We start from the raw sequence: 24,354 nt of genomic DNA, 5'->3' as shown, positions 1-24,354 counted from the left end.
CTCATCCTTCTAAACACCAATAGGCATCGGCTCAATCTGCTCAACCACTCCTCATATGGCAACCTCTTCATCCTAAGAATCAGCCCAATGAGGGTTCTCTGAAAGTTCTACTTAAGTAATGAGACCAAAAGCATACAGAGCACCCTAAGTACAGACTCATCAATGCCTGGTACAGTTGTAGCAAGGATTTCCTATTTTTAATTTTTTTTAATATTCCATCCCCCTTGCAATGAAGGCCAACAGCCTATCCTAATTACTTTTTTTTAAGTTAGAGTGCCCAATTCATTTTTTCAAATGAAGGAGCAATTGAGCGCGGCCAATCCACCTACTTTGCACATCTTTGGGTTGTGAGGGGCGAAAACCAGGCAAAAACAGGGAGAATGTGCAAACTCCACCTGGACAGTGACCCAGAGCCGTGATCGAACTTGGGACCTCGGCGCCATGAGGCAGCAATGCTAACCACTGCGCCACCGTGCTGCCCTATCATCCTAATTATTTGCTGTATCTGTATGCTGACCATTTGTGATTCACATGCAAGGACCCCCAGGTCCCTCTGTACTGCATCATTTTATGGTTCCACTTTATTTAAATAATATTCTGCTTTTCTATTCTTCCTGCCAAAGTAGACCTCACATTTTCCCATATGATACTCTATCTGTCAAATGTTTGCCCACTCGTTTAATCTATCTATAATCCTTTGTGGACACTTTGTATCCTCCTCACAACTTGCTTTCCCACCTATCTTAGTATCACCAGCCAACTCAGCTCTAATACAATTGGTCACTTCATCCAAGTCATTAATATAGATCATGAGTAGTGGCAGTACCAATCCCTGTGGCACTCCATTAGTTCCAGTTTGCCAACCTGAAAATGACTCATTTATCCCAATTCTCTAGTTAGCCAAACATCTATCTGCGCTAACATATCACCCAAATCCCATGAACTGTCACACATCCAAGGACTGAATGACACTTGCAATACTGCTGGGAATAACTGCCTATCTGGTCTCGGTTGATCTCACATTACTGACTACGTTGGCAAAGAAGTGAGATTTGAACATGTCACAGATGAGCAAACTTTCCTCTTTGCTCAGTCCTCCAGAATGAGAATAAGACGGCATAGATTTAAAGTATTTGACAAAAGGATCAAAAGCGACATGAGGATAAACTTTTTTCACACAACTAATGGATTGACAAAGTATGGTGGAGACAGGTTCAATCGAGGCATTCAAAAGAGACTTAGACTGTTATCTGAAAAGGAACATTGTACAGAATTGTGGAGAGAAGGCACAAAGTGAACTATTCCTTTGGGGACCCAGTGTCGATATAACGGGCTGAATAGCCTCCTTCTGTGCCATAACATTTCTGTGATTCAGTGAAAGATGTCACTCATCAGTTAAAGCCAATGGTTCTCTCTTTAGCCTGCTGCAAATATTTTAATGTGGTGGCTTTGGAGACTTTGTTGGCGCAGCTGTGAGATGAAATCCCACTCTGAATGTTGGGTTAGATTCTAAATTCCATTAATGGATTCAGCTGAGTTGGGCTTTTACACAGCTGTGAAGGGGACATTGAGCAAGTTTGAACATTTTATGAGCTGATGAGAGCCTGATTTTTCTTTAAACATTTTATAAAGCCTGTTATTTTAATTTTAATAGTTTTAGAAATATTTAATATGATAAAGCTCCTTCTTTTCAAGGGATATTCGAATGAATGTTTGTTTATTTTGACAAATTAATGTGCTTTTCAAATACTTCCCAGCATTATTATTGGGCTCATGAGTTCTGCCTGTAATGGATACTGGATAAGTGTGTATGGATCATGTATGGGGGCATGGAGGATATGAGGGGACATGAGAGATAGGGGGCATGGAACATGCATGGAGTTGGGATGGCAATTTGAGACAACATGGAAGATATGAGGAGGCATGGAGGGTGCCAGGTATGGTAGGGGGTATAAAGGGCCAAGGGACATGTGAAGGGGCATAGGGGGATTTAGGGGGCACGGAGATGGATGAGGACATGGAGGAGTAATAAGGGCTATGGAGAGAACATAGAAAGTGGGTGGAGGCTGAGGTAAGATGGCTAGGATGTCCGACATTCAATGTCCATGTGAATGGCTGCAGGCCATTGGACTTTCCGACCTCAGCATCTGCCAACCTCTCTTCCCACTTTGGGCCTGCTTCTGGAGGCAGCAGTCCCAACTCCAGCCCATCCCGGCCACTCCATGATGAAAATACCATGGAAAAGAGGCCACATCAGGAAATGGTCTTACTTGCAAAGAAAATCCAGCTACTGGTGTTTATAATCAGACTGACGATGGAAGCTGCAAGATTTTGGCATCATCTTCTATCCTTGCTGTAATTATCTTCCATTCGAACTTTTGCATCACTCCTCCTTTCGAGGTGAAGTCTGCAGTCCTTGAAATCTGAAATACAAGCAGAAAACCCTGGGAATACTCAACAGGTCAGCTAGCATCTGTGGAGAGAATAACAAAGTAAACATTTCAGGCCAATTACCTTGAAGGTTGCTGATCTGAACCGTTAATTCCGCTTCTCTTCGACAGGTGCTGCGAGACTTCTGTATTTCAAATACTTTCCATTTATATCCCAGCTTTCAATTAGCACTTCACATTTATTATGTTGCCTCAGCCAGTCCTCTTTGATAGTTAATAAAAACAGCAGATTAGGGTAAATTGTGTACTTTTTAACCATTTATTGATTTTCACTGGTGGGTTTAGAAATTGGCTGAATAAGCAGTCAGGTAAACTCCACGACAACCATGAGAGCATTGTGAAGCATGGATATCTCTGAATAAAACAGTGGGAAATTCATCAGTGCACAATATACGCACAAGCTCATGGTAATCGTATTTCAAGGCTTACTGCTCCCTTTGTTGAACACATTTACTTCAACAGAATTGTATGACTGTGAGTGGACATGTGCTGTTCTGGGACGTGCGCTTGAACCAGTACAAATTAATAACTGAGATGCATTCAGTAAAATTAAATTGGGCGGATGATTACAGAAAGCTGTGCTAATTAAAATATTTAATTCAAACAGTGGTAAGGATAGCAGGGTTAGGAAATGGGAAAAAGTTACACCTTACTGGTGTGGAGGACAGGTGGGATTGAGACACATTTGGGGCAAAGATGGGCAGTCATAATCCGTTAAGCAGTGCTAGCCAATGCTGGTAGAGGCAAAAGGAATGAAATGCATTCTGATACCCTCCCCATTGACATGCTTTACTTTGGCCAACAAAAGAACCGTGAATGTAAAAATGAAATAGGAATGTACCTGGTCTAATTCTGGGTGACTTAGATATGTCTAATGTTCCTGTGAGCATGTTGACAGTCAAACAATGGCAGCCACTGATCTACTGCAAACTCCCCGATCTCTAGCAGTATCTGTGTTGCTGTGGAAGAATTGCAAATGTTTTCTGTGGCTATTTGTATGTCCGCAGACAAAAAGTGGTTGCGTCAAAATCAAGCACTAAATGACTGCAGTGTTAGACTGGATATTTTCTAATGTGGCTTTAATGTGGTTTCCAGTATGTTCTGTAATGGCAAAGGAGATGGGAGATGAATGAACCATGGGGTGATAGCTAAGTGCCTCAATCAGTTCAAGGTCCTCTCTTCCAGAACTGAACCTGCTGGAGTGTATATTAGACACGGTGTTAGTAATCGTTAGTAGAGAGCTTGCTTGTGGTAATGTGTCCAGACTGTAAGGAAATTTATGGAATAAGATTTTTAAAATGTACAACTCCACTGGGAATTGGTGTCCGCTGACCAGGCAATCAGGAGGCATTGTCTCTGCAATCTGTCTTAAACTTGACTAGAAGTATGGCAAAAACACAAAGCAATTGTTCTGTACTTTAGCAATTGTCTTCCCTATCCCAGTGCAAAATTGTAATAAGTCCATGGAGGCAGAAGTGCCTTCACCAGAATCCTTTTTATTAACAAAACCAACAACAGTACAGCCATGTGCATTCAGCTTGCTGTCTACACTGGGAGTGCAGAGGATCTGACACTGTTATACACAAAGAAGATTGGGCCACTAACCAGGGAACGCATATTCCAATTAACCAAATGCAAAGGCCTGGTCTAAGTCATTACAAAAATGTATTCACTTCGACTCTGCAGTTTTAATAACAGTTGCAATAGAATTTCTTAATATTAGACAGCAAATCTGCAAATCTGTTATACTTTATTGTATAAATTCTCATTATTTGTGGATACAGAAGTGCAAAAGAAAAGAATAACAAACTCCAACTAGCCTTCCTCTGAATCTAGCTTAACCATCAGCCCAGTCTTTGCAGATCGTTACAATCCTCCAATATATTGATTTTTTAAATGATTTTATGGGATGTGGTCAGGATTTATTGCCCATCCCTGATTGTCACAAAGATGGTGTGTGATTGTAGTTTTTCATTTTCTATGTGGTTGTCATGGTCCTGGTTGTACTGTGAGCAAACCCTGGGCTGCATTCTCCCAAAATGGGACTATGTCCTCATGCCGGCGTAAAAACGCTGGAGTTTTACTCCAGAGATTCCTGCAAAAAAGATAAACTAATTCAATGCCCTACAGGGGGCTAACAGGGACCCAAAGTAAATCTCACAGCTTTAGCTGTGCATATGTGCTCCCGCACTTCCGGTTTGGAGTCTGCGCATGCACACGGCGGCGGCCTCCAGTGGCCACGCCAAGCTCAATGGACCGCGGAGCCAGATGCAAAAATTAGACACCCCCCCCCCCCCCCCCCAATCGGCCACGCGCCCGAGCATATAATCGCGCGATGTCCGATCACCCTGCCCTCCACCAGGGCGGCCACAGACTGAGTCCACAGCCGCCGTGCCAGCATCCCGACCGGCAATAGGTGGTTATTCCACGACGTCGTGAACTCGGCCGTTCGGGCGCTGAGGATCACTGGGCGGACCTCTGTCAATGGGCCCCCAACCGCGCGGCGTACTCCGTGATCATGGTAATTTTCGGGTCCCGGAGAATCACTGGACCGGCACAGGGCCCGATTTTGGCATGAAAGATGATTCTCCGCCCCCACGATGGCTGTGATTTTGACGCGGGGCTGCAGAGAATCCAGCCCGCGATCTTTCATTGAACATCGTGCTAACTATTTACAATGTAATCTCTACACAAGGCTTTGCATAGAACTATCTTCCACCATGCTTTGTTAAGATGTTATCTTACATCACTGATGATGGAAACTATATATTTTCATATTTAACATTAATCCTGTTCAAGGCAGATTGTAGTGAGCATCCTTCTTAAGTCACTACTGTTCATCTGGTGCAGCTACACCCACAGTGCTACTGGGATAGGATACCCAGGGCTTTGATCTTGCAACAGTGAAGGAATGGTGATGCAGTTCCAAGTCAGGATGGTGTGTGGCTTGGAGGGGACCTTGCGAATGGTGGTGTCCCCATGCATTTGCTGGTCTTGTCCTTCTAGATGGTAAAGTTGCAAATTTAAATGGTGCTGTCAAAGGAGCCTCAGCGAGTTGCTACAGTGCATCTAGCATATGGCACACTGCCACCATTGTGTGTCAATAGTGGAGCGAGTGAATGTTGGTGGATGGGTTGTTGTTTTTCTTGAGTGTATATATTCCTTTATACTCCAGGCTTGTGCCTTGTTGCTATGTTTTGGGGAGTCAGGAGTGGAGAGTCGGGAGGTGGATTACTTGCCTCAGAATTTCCAGCTTCTGACCTGTTCTTGTAGCCACAGTATCTAGTTGGTTGGTCCAGGTCAGTTTCTGGCCAGTGGTAACCCCCAGAATGTTGATAGTAAGAGATCCAGGAATAATAATGGCTTTTAGTAATATTGTCCTCTTTCTCTCCATCCTTTCTCTGCAACTCATGTCCTACCGTACCCTTAAATCTCAGCCCCGCCCTTGCCCAAAACAGCATGGGAGGAACAATAAATCTGGAGGATATACTGTTGAGCAAGGCTCTGGATGCAGTTGAAAATAGCTTAAAGCTAAAAATATTATTCACAATCAAAACCATCTCAATATATTTAAGTGTACAATACTGCAGATGCTGGAAAAATGAAATAAAATTAGAAAATGCCGGGAATATTGACAGATCTGGCAATATCTGCCGAGACAGAAGAGTTAACCCTGTTTCTCGCGCCACCGATGCTGTCAGATCTGCTGAGTATTTCCTTTATATCCTTCAAGGAGTGGAATCAAAATCCTCAATCCAAGATGGCTACTGTCTGCGAGCTCTCTCACTCAGACCCTTTTCTTTTATCTCTTATCACCGTTCCAACTAACAAAAACTCTTTTGCACTTCGTTTATAATTTGTTTGACTATTGTTCCGTGCTGCAACCAATCACTGATTGTTAATGTACTTTGTCGATTATAATTTTTGTCTACTGTGTATGTTCCTTTGGCCGCAGGAAAATATTTTTCACTGTACTTCAGTACATGTGACAATAAATCAATCAATTAATCAAGAAGTCAGCATAATCGGTGGGATTTTCCAGGGCCCCGCTGTCCCCCACCATGGCGTGTTTTGTGGTGGCAGAGGCAACCCATCCTTTTTTTTAAATTTTAGATTACCCAATTATTTTTTTCTATTAAGGGGCAATTTAGCGTGGCCAATCCACCTACTCTGCACATTTTTGGGTTGTGGGGGCGAAACCCACGCAGACACGTGGAGAATGTGCAAACTCCACACGGACAGTGACCCAGAGCCGGGATCGAACCTGGGACCTCAGCGCCTTGAGGCGGTTGTGCTAACCACTGTGCCACCGTGCTGCCCTTGCAACCCGTCTTTTGACCGGTAGCAGGACCTTCCAGCCCCGCCGATGTCAACTCCTTTGTCCGTTGCTCGCACCCTCTGCTGCCGTGGAATCTGTGGCAGGGGGGTCACCATTGGCGGGAAGGACTGGAAAATTTCAGCCAATGTTCCCTTACCATTCCTTGTTCTTGCAAAAACATTTTCAATATACTCGAGGAGAAAAGTTGCGTAATTATATTTTTTGTTGAAAACCCATGAAGTTAAAGATAAACTATGTTCTGTGTTGCTGAGGACTACACAATGGTCAATAATAAATTACCTGAACTACTATGAGTTACAGTTAACAGATTAATAATATTGGGTTATCATTCACATACACAAATTGTACCTGCTGTAAATGATGCTCCACGTGATGGTGTTAAAATCTAGAAAGATGAGCCTCCAGCATTAAGAAACTCAAATCAAAGTAAAAAGGTAATGGTATTCTTATTTTGTATAAAGGGTTTAACGTAACAAGCACCGTTTTGAATGTGTACTCTGCCCAATATTTATTTAAATAATACTGTAAATGTTTCTACATTTTTCACATTTGCCTGTCAGTTCTTACCCTATCAGTAGGCGTCCGCTTGCTCGGTGGGTTCAATTGAGTGTCACAGTTGACCTGTGGTTCTGATTGCAGAGAGCTGAGCTCACATACAGCACAGGCACTTTTGTATGCATTGTGCTGATAACTGCTGAGGTTCATTTTCCTCTTGGACGATCACAGTAAGAAAAAGTCCAAACCTGTAATTGCAAGAGATGAGGACAGCTAATATGCTTGATTGCATTTTAAGCCTCAGTGCAAAGTAATGGAATATCTCTGTTCAAAAGAAATTAAAAGTATGATTCCTTTCTTGCCTTTTCATATCCTTACTTGGAATTCCTCAAAGCGGCTTTTTATTTTGCATCCATCACTGTTGTTAGTGAAGAGCATTACAAAAGGTACAATTAAAGCCTAATTATAATATAGTATTGTGCTTTTAATTTTACTTAGCACTATACACATTTTTGTGGACTTATTGCCTGCCACCGTATAAAATTGAAATCTTGCTGCTTATTGCTGCAGCAGAAGGTTTTTTCTTCCCTTTTTGTGTAAGTAATATAGCTGATAAAGAAAGCTATTTTACCCAGGAAATTGAATTACCACCAGATCACTTTATCTGATTGAATGAAAGGCAGGGAAGGATAGCTCTGAAGATAGATCACCGAATTTGAGCCAATGAAAAAGTATAATATTACACTTACTGACTGGGTCGACAGCAAGAAAAAGCACGTGAGGACAAAAAATAACATTTTCTTCACAACAGTTTCCTTTCTTTTGCCGAAAGCTGTGTATTATATAATTAAATGAGGCAAATCAATTGTCAAAATAACACAAACATGTAATTTTAACATCCCATTGATTTACTGAGATGTTTACAGCATGTGGAAACCATGAATCACTGCCCATTGAACGCTCAACTTGTGTGTGATTTTAATTATTTAATGAATCAGCTTTTTTGTGCAGTTAGCTAGGGAGCTTATTCCATTGGTAACGCTTTTTTAAAAAATTTCTTTTTATAAATTTGAAGTGCCCAATTCACTTTTTTTCCAATTAAGTGGCAATTTAGTGTGGCCAATCCACATACTCTGCACATCTTTGGTTTGTGGGGTGAGACCCACGCAGACTCGGGGAGAATGTGCAAACTCCATAGAGACAGTAATGCGGGGCCGGGACCGAACCCGAGTCATCAGCGGTATGAGGCAGCAGTGCTAACCACTGCGCCATCGTATCGCTGAGCGGTACCGCTTTTTGTCACAAGTCCCTGTGGTTCAGCCTTGGGTTCTATTTTATTATTTATATCAGTGTCCTTTATACATAGATTAATTATCATGTAATTGTCATTGGGAAAGTATGTCTCCTTTCACATGAGAATCTTGGGGAGAATATAACTATCAACCGTACTACCCCACCAGTCGGAAGGTAGCTCTGGATTATTCCAAAATATTAGGATGCCTACTCCACTGCCACTAGGTTACTTTCGGGATCCCCCCACAGCTCTGTTCTCCACTTCAGGGGACACAGGAATTCAGCCCAATAGCTCACATTTATTTGATTGCTTATCAATTCCAAGGTGCTTTGCATCATGATCAAAAGACACAGAGTGATGGGATATTTGTTGAAGTGACCAACTTGGGTGGCACTAGGGATCTGGGTTTGATTCCGACCTCGGGCTGACTCTTTGTGTGGAGTTTGCAGATGCTTCCCGTGACTGCGTGGTTTCCTCCGGGTGCTCCAGTTACTTCCCACAGTCCAAAGATGTGCAGGTTAGGCGGAGTAGATATGCTAACTTGTCTCCTGGTGGGGTCACAGGGATCATAGAATTTAAAGTGCAGAAGGAGTCCATTCATCCCATCAAGTCTGCACCGGCCCTTGGAAAGAGCACCCCACTTAAGCTCATGCCTCGAGCCTATCCCCCTAACCCAGTAACCCCACCTGACCTTTTTGGACACTAAAGACAATTTAGCATGGCCAATCCACCTAATCTGCATATCTTTGGACTGTGGGAGGAAACTGAAGCACCCGGAGGAAACCCACGCTGACACGGGGAGAACGTGCTGACTCTGCACAGACAGTGGCCTAAGCAGGGAATCGGCCTGGGACCCTGGAGCTGTGAAGCAACTATGCTAGCTACTGTGCTGCCCCCCAAAAAATATATTTTTTATTTGGATGGGGTGAAGGATTGGGCCTGGGTTGGGATGCTCTTTCAGCGGGTCGTGCAGACTCAATGGGCCGAATGGCCTCCTTCTGCACTGCAGGGATTCTACAATTGTACGATTCTACGAACAGCATTTAAGCAAGTTGGCTTTGAAGGCAATGTTTGAAGTTGAGGAGGAAAGTCCAACGTGCAGGGGACTAGTGTTTAAGGGCCACCAACGGTGAGGCAGAGAGAAGGTGCTACAGAGAATACGAAGAGCGAACAGTGGACGTTGGGAAGAAATGTTTGAGAAGATTGAAGAATAGGGTGGAGGGTAATGGAGAGAATTTCAAATTGGGGTGGGTTTCTGACGCCGAAGTGAAATAATTTGAGAGGACAGCAATAATGGAGTAGGATTTTAAGTGGCAAAGCTTTCGATGCTAGATGGGTTTCATTGGCAGTGGAGAGCGAAGGATATAGTTTCATAATGGTTCAACGCGGAAGTAAGTGATTTATGTGGAGGGTGTGAGCAAGACATCCAAATTGTACATCATCGGATTCAACCAGGAAGGAAGATGATGCACTTAAAACTAATCACTATGTTGAAAATCGTTATTGCCAAACACTTAGAAACTATAAATTCATATAACATTAGCTATTCCTGGGTACCTCTAAGAACTGTCAGTCATTTATGTGAATATGACTAGATAACAGTTTGCTGCCAGATTGGAGCCTAGGGTGCTTGTCACACATGCATCGTTAAATGATAGTTCTAATAGTAAACAAATATAACAAACAGCATTTTTTTTACTATTCTCCTTTACAAGTAAATTTGTACTTGTCAAGGTAGCTAATGTTAGGAAGAATTATCAGGTTTCCTCTTTAAAAACTAACTGAGCACTCCAGGGGAGACATGTATATGATGTACGCAGACAGTATAGTCCCCAGATAATAGGGCAAAGGTAATGACTGGTAATCTCCTCAGCAGCAGGCCCTCGGGAAGAATGCCTCCACTGTCCACCCCTACTATTCTTTTTCTCTGAAATTAAGTCGCCAGATTCGTGCCAATTTATAGAAAATTCTGGATTAGTTTATGCTGCATTCTTATGCCAATTGGAAATTGTATTTAATCGGCAAGCAGAATATTGTAGATGCTGGAAATCAGAAATAAAAGCAGAAAATGCTGGAAACCCAGTAGATCAGACGGCAACTGTGGAGTGAGAAACAGAGTCAATGTTTCAGGGCGATGACATTTATTTATTCCTCAATCAACATCGCTGAAGCCGTTGATCCGGCAATGTATTTAATTGCTCTTTTTGGAGATTGCTGAATGGGGCGGCACGGTGCCACAGTGTTTAGCACTGCTACCTCACAGCACCAGAGGCCCAGGTTTGATTCCGACCTCGGGTGGCTGTCTGTGTGGAGTTTGCACGTTCTCCCCATGTCTGCGTGGGTTTCCTCTGGGTGCTCCGGTTTCCTCCCACAGTCCTAAAATGTGCAGGTTGGGCAGATTGGCTGTGCTAAAGTGAAAAAAAAAAAGAAAACCGCTTATTGTCACATGTAGGCTTCAATGAAGTTACTGTGAAAAGCCCCTAATCTCCACATTCCGGCACCTGTCCAGGGAGGCTGGTATGGGAATCGAACCGTGCTGCTGGCCTGCTTGGTCTGCTTTAAAAGCCAGCGCTTTAGCCAAGTGAGCTAAACCAGCCCCTAGAGTACTCCTTAGAGTAGGGGTGTGGGAATAGGGTGGGGGAACAGGTGGTCTTTTGAAGGGTCGGTGCATTCTCGATGGGCAAATTGGCCTCCCTCTGCACTGTAGGGATTGCATGATTGTAAATTTACTGCTGTGTTTCCTACATTACAAAAGTGACTGCTCTTCAAAAAGTAATTGATTAACTGAAAGGTGTTTTTGATCATCTTGGAGTCATGGCAGGTGCTACACAAATGCGAACCTTCCCTCTACCTTCCTTGGAATGGCATTTCCTTCTTCCTGTTTGTTTTTTGAACGAGCACGGTAGCACAAGTGGATAGCACTGTGGCTTCACAGCGCCAGGGTCCCAGGTTTGATTCCCCGCTGGGTCACTGTCTGTGCGGAGGCTGCCCGTTCTCCCCATGTCTGCGTGAGTTTCCTCCGGGTGCTCTGGTTTCCTCCCACAGTTCAAAGACATGCAGGTTAGGTGGATTGGCCATGGTAAATTTCCCTTAGTGACCAAAAAGGTTAGGAGGGGTTATTGGGTTACAGGGATAGGGTGGAAGTGAGGGCTTAAGTGGGTCGGTGCAGACTCGATGAGCCAAATGGCCTCCTTCTGCACTGTCTGTTCTATGTTCAACAATGAATGTGATCTGCCATTCACCCTTATTGCCTTGAATCTGTTCAGCAATAACCTTTTCACCGATACTCAGTTTGGGTTCTGCCAGGACCATTCAGCTCCAGCCAACTTCACAGCCATGGTCTAATTATGGATAAAAGAGGTGCAGTGAGAGTGACTGCTCTTGACACCAAGGCAATATCTGACCGAGTGTGGCACCAAGGTGCCCGACTATGCCTGGGTGACCCCGCCAGGGCGCCTTTTAGTTCTGGTCCACAGAAGCATGGACCATGCATAACAGCACCGGACGGGTGAAGGGAGGGGGGGGGGGGGGGGGGGGGGGGGGTGCTTTCCAGATGGTCAGGCTCTAGGCAGGGTGGTACCCTGACCAGGCTGACAAGGGTACTGCCAGAGTGCCAAGTTGCCTATTCCAGGGATTGGGCTGGGGTGCCTTGCCCATAAGACTTGGGGTGAAAGGGGGTGGTTTACGGGTCCCGTAAGAGGTAAATTGGGTGCAGTGAAGGGGGTTCCTGAGGGTGAGGAGGGTGAAAAGATCTGTACAGGATCTTCCCCTTGCATTAGGTGGCTTAGACTTTATGCAAAACGTCAGGTAGCGTAGACCAATCCTTTGTCACTAGATCCTTAACATCATTTTTAATGCAAAGAAAAATTTTCTAAACCTGGGCATATCTCTTCAAAACTGTCTTTCCTGAATGTGAACAAGGTCAGCTTTATGAATCTTCTCATGTTAAGAGGGAAATTATAAATTGTGCGATGATATTTCACAGTGACTATTGGTGTTAATGTACATATTTCATTATGTAGTATGGATGTCAATCATCTCAGCCCCAGGACATTGATGAAGGAGTTACTCATCCATCTTTGGCTGCTTCATCAATGACCTTCAATGACGTGGGCAGCACGGTAGCATAGTGGTTAGCACAATTGCTTCACAGCTCCAGGGTCCCGGGTTCGAATCCTGGCTTGGCGCACTGTCTGTGCAGAGTCTGCACGTTCTCCCTGTGTCTACGTGGGTTTCCTCCGGGTGCTCCGGTTCCCTCCCACAGTCCAAAAGATGTGCAGGTTAGGTGGATTGGCCATGCAAAATTGCCCTCAGTGTTCAAAATTTCCCTTGGTGTTGGGTGGGCTTACTGGGTTATGGAGATAGGCTGGAGGTGTGGCCTTGGGTAGGGTGCTCTTTCAAACTCGATGGGCCGAATGGCCTCCTTCTGCACTGTAAATTCTATGATTTCTATGATATTGGGCATGATCTAATGGGCACACCCGAAAAGCAGCTTGCCACAGCACAGCATGGGCAATAAAAGACAGAGGACTCCGCTCCCAAAATCTACCCAGTCTTGCAAAGACTCACAAGATCTAACACGATCCCACGAGATGTTGAGATGTGAATCCTGCCCACTGTGGGCGGGATCACTTTTGAGCAAATCTGCATATTAAAGCGAGACAACTTTATGTGTGAAGTTGAAGAATAAGTTGTTCTTTGTGACAAAAAGTTCAGCCAGGCAGGGGAGACTGGTGTATGGGGTATGGCAAGGCCTCTGTTCAAAGAAGAAGCAGGGGGCTCTCAGACCGTCATGGTTGGTGGTGGGGTGGGGGGGAACGTAGAGTTGCAGAGAGATCAAACCTCCAGACTGAAGATCAGACAGTTCGGACCATGTTGATGTGATGAAAGGCAGTTTTTGAAGCTGGGAAACTATTTACCCTTTAGATTCCCATTGTTGCTAAAGATTCAATGGCAAATCTTGGCAGATCGCTTGTCGACTCAATAGGATAGACTAAAATCTATTAAAGATACCAAATATTTTGAAGTAGGGGGATGAATGTTACAACCCTCTGTTGGCACATTTGAAGGTGGGAGGGCACACAAAATAGACCCGGTGGCCTGCCATCCACCTTCCTGCCCGCCCTCGACCTGTCTCCCATATTACAGTAGTCACAGGAGGTGTTGGACAGTCCGATGACACAGGCCGATAGAGGTCCATAAGTGTCCAATTAATAGCCACTTAAGGGCCTTATTCTGCCTCAGCCGCTATTTTACATGAGGCCGGGAAGTTGGGCAATCCAGCAGCTTTCACAGTGTGGGCTGTTGTCAGGCAGAAAGTAGGGCTCATACCTAATTTGCGGGATCCCCTGTGCCCATTAGATAAATCCCCCCCCCACCACCAGTGCATTGCCTGGATCTGCTGCTCCCTAACCCTAATTTGGGGTTGGAAGTCCTACCCTCACTCAATTAAGGCTGCTCCCAGTGTAATATCTCTTTCAGGACAGCTAGGTATCGAGTGGATAAGTTGACCGTCGGGGGTTGGGGGAGCACCCCTCACTCCCCCTGGCCACCCTATATAATCCACCCAAGGGTAATTGAGGGGGGGGGGGGGGGGACTGCAGCGGATTGGAAATAAGTGAGGGATTGATAGACCTCGTATTTGACAGGCAAGGAGACTCAGTTGGAATTTTTGAAGAATTCTTAGAATTTTAAAGAATTTTGTGAATTATGCAGCACATACATTATTCCCAATCAAGCAGAAGTATGAATTGGATAAATTTGGAATCTGACAAGACGCGTGTAAAGCAGAAAGCAGCAGGAAATGTAATCAGATTGGCTTGACAGTGGAATTATGGAAAAAAGACTATAATTATAAGTCTTCCTGTCAGTCAGTTTTGCAGTCAATCTGCAGGAACAATATTCATGCCCAGATTTCTCCTTTTATACACCAACATCGCTGTACCTCGGAGGTGTTTGATTTGGAAATAATGTCCTCTCTGGTGGGAGTTACAGATTTGCTGAGAAATGCTGTTTTGGACACCTTTTCTGTTCTGAAAAGGGGCAGAATTAAATTGCTATTGTGAAGATTTACACAAACTGAGTTTGTGCTATGGTAACTTTATGTTGAATAAAGTCTGGGATATCTTGCTATCCTTCAGGTATTTTAAAGAATAATTTCTGTTTCAGTAGCTTTTCATCAATTGCTGTAAGCGGATTCCGTTCACTACAATCCAAGGAATGTTGTTTCTGTAATTTTACCCTTGCACAGTTGCTTCACCTGGAGGATTACCTGTTGTCCAGTTGGGATTACAAACTAACTGTTTGTTCATCCTGTGAAAGCATTGGGGTATGTTAGACTTGAGTCTAGAGAGTGAATAGAAATTCATTTCTAATACTACTTTGAAAAAGACCCAGAGGAATTTAGCACCACAACACAATACAGGATGGGGAATATGAGAAAAGTTCATATAGGTGGATTTATCCCTTTCTGAGTTTAGAGCTCTGCCTGTCTGTCGATTCACCCAGTGTCAGGTTTGGTACTGATGGGAATTTCTGATGCTTCTTAATCTAAGTTGAACAAATCCTCCTCTTGAATGAATTAAAGAGCAGCATCAAAATGTATTTTCAATGCTTTGGGCCTCACATTTCATGAGTACAAATGTAAAACAAACAAACAAACACAATAAAATAGATTCAGATTTAGATTTATTGGCACGTGTACCGAGGTACAGTGAAATGTATTGTTGTACAGTCCAGGAAGATCGCTCCATACATGAAAACATAGGACATACGATAAATACACGGTTTAAATACATAACAATAGACATCGGATGATGCATACGGAATGCTACAACTGTAGAAAAGATGCGTAGAAAGATCAGTTCAGTCCATAAGAGGCCCATTCAAGAGCCTGGTAACAGCGGGAAAGAAGCTTTTTTTGAATCTGTTATGTTCTCAGACTTTGTATCTCGTGCCTGATGGAAAAGGTTGCAAGAAAGAATAACCCGGGTGGGAGGGGTCTTTGATTATGCTGCCCGCTTTCCCAAGGCAGCGTGAGGTGCAGACAGAGTCAGTGGAATAGAGACGGGCTCGTGTGATGGACTAGGTGGTGTTCACGATTCTCTGTAGTTTCTTACGGTCTTGGGCCGAGCAGTTGCCATACCAAGCTGCAATGCAGCCAGGCAGGATGCTTTCTATGGTGCACCTGTAAAAATTGGTAAGATGCACTGTGGATTGACATGTCATTAAATAACAAATCAGTTGCCCTTGGATAAGTTTTGTGAATATACAACACAATAAAGTGCAAAGATTATAATTTGACAATGTGAAGAACACCAGTGGAAAAATAAAAATTTGCAGCATAACAAACATTCATGCGACACTATTAAGAGGACCATGTTTGTACATATCTGAGAGAAAGAACAAAGTAACTTACACATTTCATGGCAACAGACTTCCTCAAAGCATGTCCCAGCCATTTAAGTCATTTTGAGTAATGGTCACTGCTGTAGGCAAACACAGCAAACAAGTTTGAATACTACTTTTTTGAACTATGGTGAACAAATGTATATAGTCACACACCCAATGCATCACTAAATGATTGTTCCACAATGTTATTTATTCTCTCCTTGCTGTTGAAGGAAAGGACTTTAACATTTGATTTCCAGAGCATCATAACCGGCAGGTATCTCAGAATATTCACTGGGTGACCCCCCACTGCGCACTGCCCATAAGCCCACATGGAACGAGTGCATGGCAATTTCCCAGGAAGGTCAAACTTCCATTGATACTTTGATTGCAGCCTTCATATGGTTCTGACTATCTGACAGGAATAATTACCCACGAAAGCTTAGAAGAATTAAAACCACTTACCTAAGAGCATAAGAACTAGGAGCAGGAGTAGGCCATCTGGCCCCACGAGCCTGTCCCACCATTCAATAAGATCATGGCTGATCTTTTACTGGACTCAGCCCCATTTACCCATTCGCTCACTGTGACCCTTAATTCCTTTACTGTTCAAAAATCTATCTATCTTTGTCTTAAAAACATTCAACGAGATAGCCTCAACTGCTTCATTGGGCAGGGAATTCCACAGATTTACAGCCCTTTGGGTGAAGACCTTCCTCTTCAACTTAATCCTAAATCTACTCCTCCTTATTTTGAGGTTTTGACTTCTCATTCTAGTTTCACCCACCAATGGAAACAACCTCCCTGCTTCCATCTTAATTATTCTCTTCTTAATTATTCTCTTCATAATTTTATATTTTTTGATCAGATCCCCCCTCATTCTTCTAAATTCCAATGGGTATAGTCCAGGCCTACTCACTCATAAACTAATCCTGTCAACTCCAGAATCAACCTATTGAATCTCCTCTGCATCCCTCCAGTGCCAGTACATCCTTTCTTAAGTAAGGAGACAAAACCTGTACACAGTACTCCAGGCGTGGCCTCACCAGTACCCCATCCAACTGTAACGTAACTTTCCTGTTTCTAAACTCCATCCCTCCAGCAATGAAGGAGAAAATTCCATTTGCCCTCTTAATTACTTGTGGCACCTGCAAACCAACATTTTGTGATTCATGCACAAGGGTACCCAGGTCCCTCTACCTTCCTGTCTGTCCTTCCGAATAGTCTGATACCCCTGCATATTTAACTCCCAGTCGTGACCATCCTGCATCCATGTGTCTGTAATGGCCACTAAATCATACTCACGATGATTTGTGCCGTCAACTCATTTACCTTGCTTCGAATGCTACGAACATTCAAGTGAAGTGCCCTTATGCTAGTTATTTTACCTTTGTGAATCCTAACACTTCCGTTAATGGTATTCCATTAGTTCTTTTTGCCTTTAACTTTTTTCACAATTTTCCTTGCGGTTGAACACTCCTCCCCATATGCTAACCTGCTGCTTTGTTTCTCATTAACCATTATTCTTCCATAGTTTCACCCCCCCCCCCCTCCCACTTGCTAGTTTAAAATCCTCGTAACCATCCTATGTATCCTTTCCACTAGAACACTGGTCCCAGATTGGTTCAGGTGAAGACAGCCCAATGGTACAGACCCCTCCTGTTCCAATACTGATGCCAATGCCTCATGATATGGAACCTCTTTCCTGCACCATTCCTTTAGCCACATGTCTACATCCCGAATTTTCTCATCCCTACGCCAATTCACATGTGGATTGGGTAGTAATCCTGAGATGATAACCCTTGAGGACCTGTTCTTTAATTTAATTCCTAGTGCCTGATAATCCCCCAACAGATCCACTTCTAACACCACGGTGTCCACATTACTGACCCCCACACAACTCCCCCAGCCCCAACCCTTCAGAGGACCTCCTGAATGCACCCCTACATCAGACTCTGAGCCCTGACACCCCTTGAATAACTTCCCAACTGCCAACTACTCCCTTGCCCCCCCACTCCCCATTGAGGCCCCACAACTACCCTCCCGGACCCTTGACTGCCCCCCTACCTGCCATTACTGTCCTGACCATCCAGCTAGCCATCCACCTGACTCTTTACCCACAGCATCCCTCACAGGACCTCCAATTATGCTCCCAAAACCCCAACTATCCTCTCAAACACCTGACTATCCCCCACACAATTCGATTATCCTCTTCTGCCTCCAGAAACCCGCTCCGTACCACCCTGAACAAGGCTCCCAGTGTACCCAAAACCTCCTACCAACCAGACCATCGAAAAAAAACCCTCAACAACCAACCCCCAGGAGTTGGGGCGGTACGGGACGTGGAGGCACGGTACGGTTGAGCAGGGGCAGGAGAAGCGGGGGCATTGACCTGGAGTAGGCCATTCAGCCCTTTGAGCCTGCCCTGTAATTCATTAAAACTGGCTATCCAAAATTCCAATGCTCATCCAATCTCCCCACTGGCCATCTCACGGCCCAACCCCCCCCCCCCCTGCCCAGTCACCACTTGGTCGCCCCCTTACTGGACCACCTGTCTGCCGCTCACTGGCCACCCTAAACATGTCCTGACCACCCAACACCACCGCAACCACCCAACTGCATTCATCCCAGGTATCATCCGAGTTAATCTTCTCTGAACTGTTTCCAATGCAGGTACATCTGCATTCTGAAGGGCAACTAGAGATGGGCAATAAATGTTGGCCTAGCCAGTGACACCCACTTCCTTACATAAAGAGACCAAAACTGCACCCAGTACATCAGGAGTGATCTCACCAATGCCTTGTACAGTTGCAGCAAGACTTTGATACTTTTTATCGTCCATCCTCTCTGCAATAAAAGCCACCATCTCATTTGCCTTCCTCAGTACTTGGTGTACTTGCATGCCAACATTTTGTTTGTAATTCATGTACAAGGACACCCATATCCTTCTACAGTGCTGCATTCTGCAGTGTCTCTCCAGTTAAGTAACATTTTGCTTTTCTATTCTTACTTCTGGTAAGTGGAAACCTCACATTTTCACACATCATACTCCATTTGCCAGATTTTTGCCCACTCACTTAACCCATCGATATCCCTTTGCAGATTCACTGTAACTTCCTCACAACTTTATGTCTTATCTATCTTTGTATAATCAATGAATTTGGTTACAATGCAGCCCATTCTTTCATCCTGATACGGATTATAAATAGTAGAGATCATAGATCATAGAATTTACAGTGCTGAAGGAGGCCATTCGGCCCATCGAGTCTGTACCGGCTCTTGGAAAGAGCACCTTACGCAAGGTCCACACCTCCACCATATCCCCATAACCCAGTAACCCCACCCAACACTAAGGGCAATTTTGGACGCTAAGGGCAATTTAGCATGGCCAATCCACCTAACCTGCACATCTTTGGACAGTAGATGACAGTACACATCCCTTTGACACTCCACTAGTCAAGTTTGGAAACAGTTACAATCTAAAATTGTTGAATTCCCTGTTGGATACAGAAGGCTTTAAAGTGTCCAGTAGAAGCAGGAGGTGCTGTTCCCCAACCTTAAGCTGAGTTTCATTGGAACGTTGCAACTGGTCATGGACAGAAGGACCATTTTCGACCTTGATCCCACTCTGACCTTTCTGTGGATGAGAGCAGGTGAAGTGAGGATTGAAAAATGGCTGGAATATTGGCGAGTTCAAAGTATTTTCTATTGAATTCAATATCTGAGATCAAAAGCTTGAAGAAAATGCTTCTATTTTCCAGAATGAGTTTTTAGTAAAGCAGCATTTAAAGAGTCCTTGTGATTTTTTTTACCTCGAAACATAAATGTCACAGGATTTTTCTTTTCAACAGTTTTACAGTCATTATTGTCTGCTGCTTTTCCAGAAACCCTCTAATTAGACATTTTTAACTGACAGATATCCTGAATTGCAGATTACAAAAAAAATAAAATTACTGGTTAGGCTGACTTGCTTGACATGATACATTTAATTTGTATTCAATGGAAATCCAGGTGTTGAAGATGGTACAGTAAGCATCCTCTTTATCTGCATAAAACACAATATACTTTGTCCACAGCAAACCTTGTGTTCCCTCTTTATTCAAAGACACAATTTAGTGCAGCAATGCGATCAAATGATGTAGAAAAGAAGATTTCTAAGGAAAGGCAAAAGATGGGTAATTATCTTCTCTCATTTTCCTTTTAGATCTCTGTCCTGGGACGACAACAGAATGTGCCTTGAAGAAAGGTATGTTTAAAGTAAAAACAATTGAAAATGAAACAATGTCACAATAAGAAAGAGAAAGTTTCTCCACAATTACAAACTGTTTTTATTTATTATCGTGGCATGAGAAATAACGGGAATCTGTGCAGTGCACCTGCTGTCGAGATGTAAAGTTCCCAAGATGTGGTGATTTTTATTGTTCTATGTAAATGTTAATCAATTGCCTTTTCTTAAATCAAAGGCTAACCATGGGGCTTGAGGATGCAGATTTTGTGTAAAAAATCAATTGAGCACATTATTTTCCAATTTTCCTGTCAATTCCGAACAGCCGGTAAAAACATTTTGGGCTGGATTCTCAGTTGACGATATCCTCTGCTTCGCCGGAAGCGCACTCACGCCTGCGGATTTTCCGATGCGCTGGGGGTGCCCACAATGGGAAACCCCATTGGCCGGCTGCCGGGATGGAAGATCTCGCTGCCAGCGGGGGGTGCCGCACCAGCGGCGGGATGGAGAATCCCATCCTTTAAGTGTGCTGTGCTGACGTTTTACTCATCAAAAAATTTACTTCGTATTAGAACTTGGTGACAGCAAGATTACTGTTATTGGGTTGGACAACTTTTGTCATTCTGAATATCACATTTCACTATCTTATTCCCTCATGATGGACATCTTTTTAAATGTTAAAATCTGCCTGAAAATAAAAGGAGTCATGCTAATCATATTGCCAAGGAGCGAAGTGAAATACAGCACAAACGTATTGCTTCACCAGTTTGAATTTATCTGCACTTCATTTTGTATAGGCTCTGATAGTGACAATGAGTTAGATGGTATGCACCAATTGGTTGTTATTCTAAATCGTCTGTTGTAGCCGTCAGATTAAGGATTTCTTCATGGTTGCTGCCACCTTCTTTCCGATGAAAAGTAAAATTCACTTTGCTTTTTACGTCATTCTTTTTATTTTGTATACTTGCTGCATGATTTCCTGATGATCACTGTCCAGATTTCTACCGAGCGGAGGTCACGGGTGGTGCAATTCACCTCTCCCTTGCAGAAAGCCACATGGTTTGGAAAGGACAGATTCCATAATGTGTTTCTTTGTTCACAGTGCTGATTAATTATTTATATTCCGTAGCAACCATATGAAGGACTGTTCTTCTAATGAGCCATTGCTGCAGCATCTGGAATGGCGAGGACCACGTGACAAATCAGCCAGACGGGAGGGTTCATGTTCCTAGTCACGTTATGAACTGGAATGTGTCATGTGCATATCAAAGCTTTAAACAATAACTGAGCCGATTTGAATGGCATGATCATGTCCGCTATTGCTGCATAGTGTGCAGCGTTAAGTAATCATGTCTCAAGGCGAGGGTTGCTCATATTATTAATATTTCAACAAACATAGCTCTTTAAGTTGCACAGTTCCATGGATAAGAAACTATTTTATTGGGTTTGCAGTATATCACGTATTGTGAGAGTGCCATGAAATATACACTGTTTTATACTTATCAAGACAAGCAGCAGATTCTTCCATGTCGTCAAATTGTAGTTCTAATGTCAAGCATATTTCCATGATGTGAAGATGCCGGTGTTGGACTGGGGTGAGCACAGTAAGAAGTCTTACAACACCAGGTTAAAGTCCAACATGTTAGTTTCAAACACTAGCTTTCAGAGCACTGCTCCCTCCTCAGGTGAATGAAGAGGTATGTTCCAGAAACATATATATAGACAAATTCAAAGATGCCAGACAATGCTTAGAATGCAAGCTCATCGGCTTCATTCTGGATCACAACGTCTTCACCTTCGACAACAGGTTCTTCATCCAGACGCATGGAACAGCCATGGGGACCAAATTTACACCTCAATACGCCAACATCATCATGCACAAGTTTGAACAAGACCTCCCCACATAACAGCACCTTCAACCTATGTTATACACCAGATACATCGATTACATTTTTTTCCTTTGGACACACGGCGAAGAATCACTGAAACGACTACACGATGGCATCAATAAGTTCCATCCCACCATCAGACTCACCATGGACTACTCTCCAAAATCAGTTGCATTCTTGGACACACTCGTCTCCATCAAGGACAGTCACCTCAGCACTTCGCTTTACCGCAAGCCCACGGATAACCTCACGATGCTCCACTTCTCCAGCTTCCACACATTAAAGAAGCCATCCCCTATGGACAGGTCCTCCGTATACACAGGATCTGCTCAGACGAGGAGGAGCGTAACAGACATCTACAGATGCTGAAAGATGCCCTCGTACAAACGGAATATGGTGCTCGACTCATCGATCGACAGTTCCAACGCGCCACAGCAAAAAACCGCACAGACCTCCTCAGAAGACAAACACGGGACACAATCGACAGAGTACCCTTCGTCGTCCAGTACTTTCCTGGAGTGGAGAAACTACGACATCTTCTTTGCAGCCTTCAACACGTCATCAATGAAGATGAACATCTAGCCAAGGTCATCCCCACACCCCCACTACGTGCCTTCAAATAACAGTGCAACCTCAAACAAACCATTGTTTGCAGCAAACTACCCAGCCTTCAGAACAACGACCACGACACCACACAACCCTACCATGGCAATCTCTGCAAGACGTGCCAGATCATCGACATGGATACCACCATTACACGTGAGAACACCACCCACCAGGTACACGGTACATACTCATGCGACTCGACCAACGTTGTCTACCTCATACGCTGCAGGAAAGGATGTCCTGAAGCGTGGTACATTGGCGAGACCATGCAGACGCTGCGACAACGAATGAACGGGCATCGCGCGACAATCACCAGGCAGAAATGTTCCCTTCCAGTCGGGATTACATTCATCCCCCACCATCTGGCCTGGGCTTGCGAAATCCTACCAACTGTCCTGGCTTGAGACAATTCACACCTCTTTAACCTGGGGTTACTCCTATCTCTGGATCTGTAAAGACTGAATTACCTGCAAATGCTCGCATTCTAAGCATTGTCTGGCATCTTTGAATTTGTCTATATATATGTTTCTGGAACATACCTCTTCATTCAACTGAGGAAGGAGCAGTGCTCCGAAAGCTAGTGTTTGCAACGAACATGTTGGACTTTAAACAAGTATATTTCCAGTCACTTATGTAACCACCTCCCGTCACAGACTTTTTAATTGTTCCAGCAAACACCCCTTTCACTTCTCAGTCACTATCCCTTTCTCCGAGGATCACCGCCTTGACATGGTGGAGAGGCTTTTGGGTTTCGATGATCCTTGAGCAATGCTGCTGTCAGCTCCTTGCTCCTGGTGGGGCCACCCAAAGCGGCGAGGTTGGAGAGAGGTGCCGGGAAAAGTGCGATCCAAAATGGCCTCAGCAGTAGTACAGGCATAGGAAGATTTGACCACCAGCTCATCAATATTGTGTGGGCACTGTCCTAAGGTCGCCAAGTTAAACAAAATCCCACGCAGACTTCTACCAGGGTCCTTCTGCCATACATGTCCAAAGTCCTCTTGGGGTCCAGAATTTGTTCAGTCACATGAAGACCCATGGCAGTACTGGCCCTGAGTAGGCATCATCCTTGAATTGAGGGACAGCCAATGATGACAATATAGTGATAAAGCCTCGTAATGTGGTACAAGTTCTCAATGTGAACAGAGCTATATTTTACACCCACATGACCATACATGAACCCTTGATCAATGTTAACAAGGAAGGACCCCATTCTCTCAATATCCAGTTCATTTGTGACTAGACCATAAAAGTGATGCTGACTTTCCTGGCTGCTGCCACTGTATTGATTTTAAGGCAGTCCACCATACCAACACTATTTCACCCAGAAAACCGGTTTCTGGCTGCTTCAGGGATATTAAGATGATTGTTTAGCCATGAGTCATGTGCTTTCCATGTCCATCATTTCAGCACTGTTATAATGAAGTGCACTCTTCCACCAAATCTATTGTACAGCACACAACTGGAATTCTGTAGGTGATTTTTGGGGACAATGTGATGTTCTGCAAGTCCAGCTCGTGTCTTAAGCATCATGCTGCCTTACTAAGAGGCCTTATCATGGAGATTCCAGAGGAGTAGCTCACACATGGACAACAGGAGGGTCAGTAAGAAGAGCAACAGCAACTGAAGATGAAAAATAGGATAATTCATTGCCAACTGGAAGACACATT

General features: G+C 44.0%; 1 protein-coding gene across 40 annotated transcripts in view; it reads left to right on the top strand.

Moving 5' to 3' along the window:
- Positions 1-24,354, top strand: part of LOC119970160 (receptor-type tyrosine-protein phosphatase delta) — a 2,903,826-nt gene that overhangs the window by 1,278,687 nt on the left and 1,600,785 nt on the right. For all 40 annotated transcript variants that reach the window (XM_038804286.1, XM_038804284.1, XM_038804281.1 and 37 more), the window contains exon 5: positions 20,172-20,213. The gene's annotated coding sequence lies outside the window, so the exon portion shown is untranslated. The remainder of the gene's footprint in view (positions 1-20,171; positions 20,214-24,354) is intronic.

The sequence above is a fragment of the Scyliorhinus canicula genome, chromosome 8 (genome assembly GCF_902713615.1).
Source record: "Scyliorhinus canicula chromosome 8, sScyCan1.1, whole genome shotgun sequence".
Lineage (NCBI taxonomy): Eukaryota > Metazoa > Chordata > Chondrichthyes > Carcharhiniformes > Scyliorhinidae > Scyliorhinus > Scyliorhinus canicula.
This window is presented reverse-complemented; position numbering and strand designations above follow the sequence as displayed.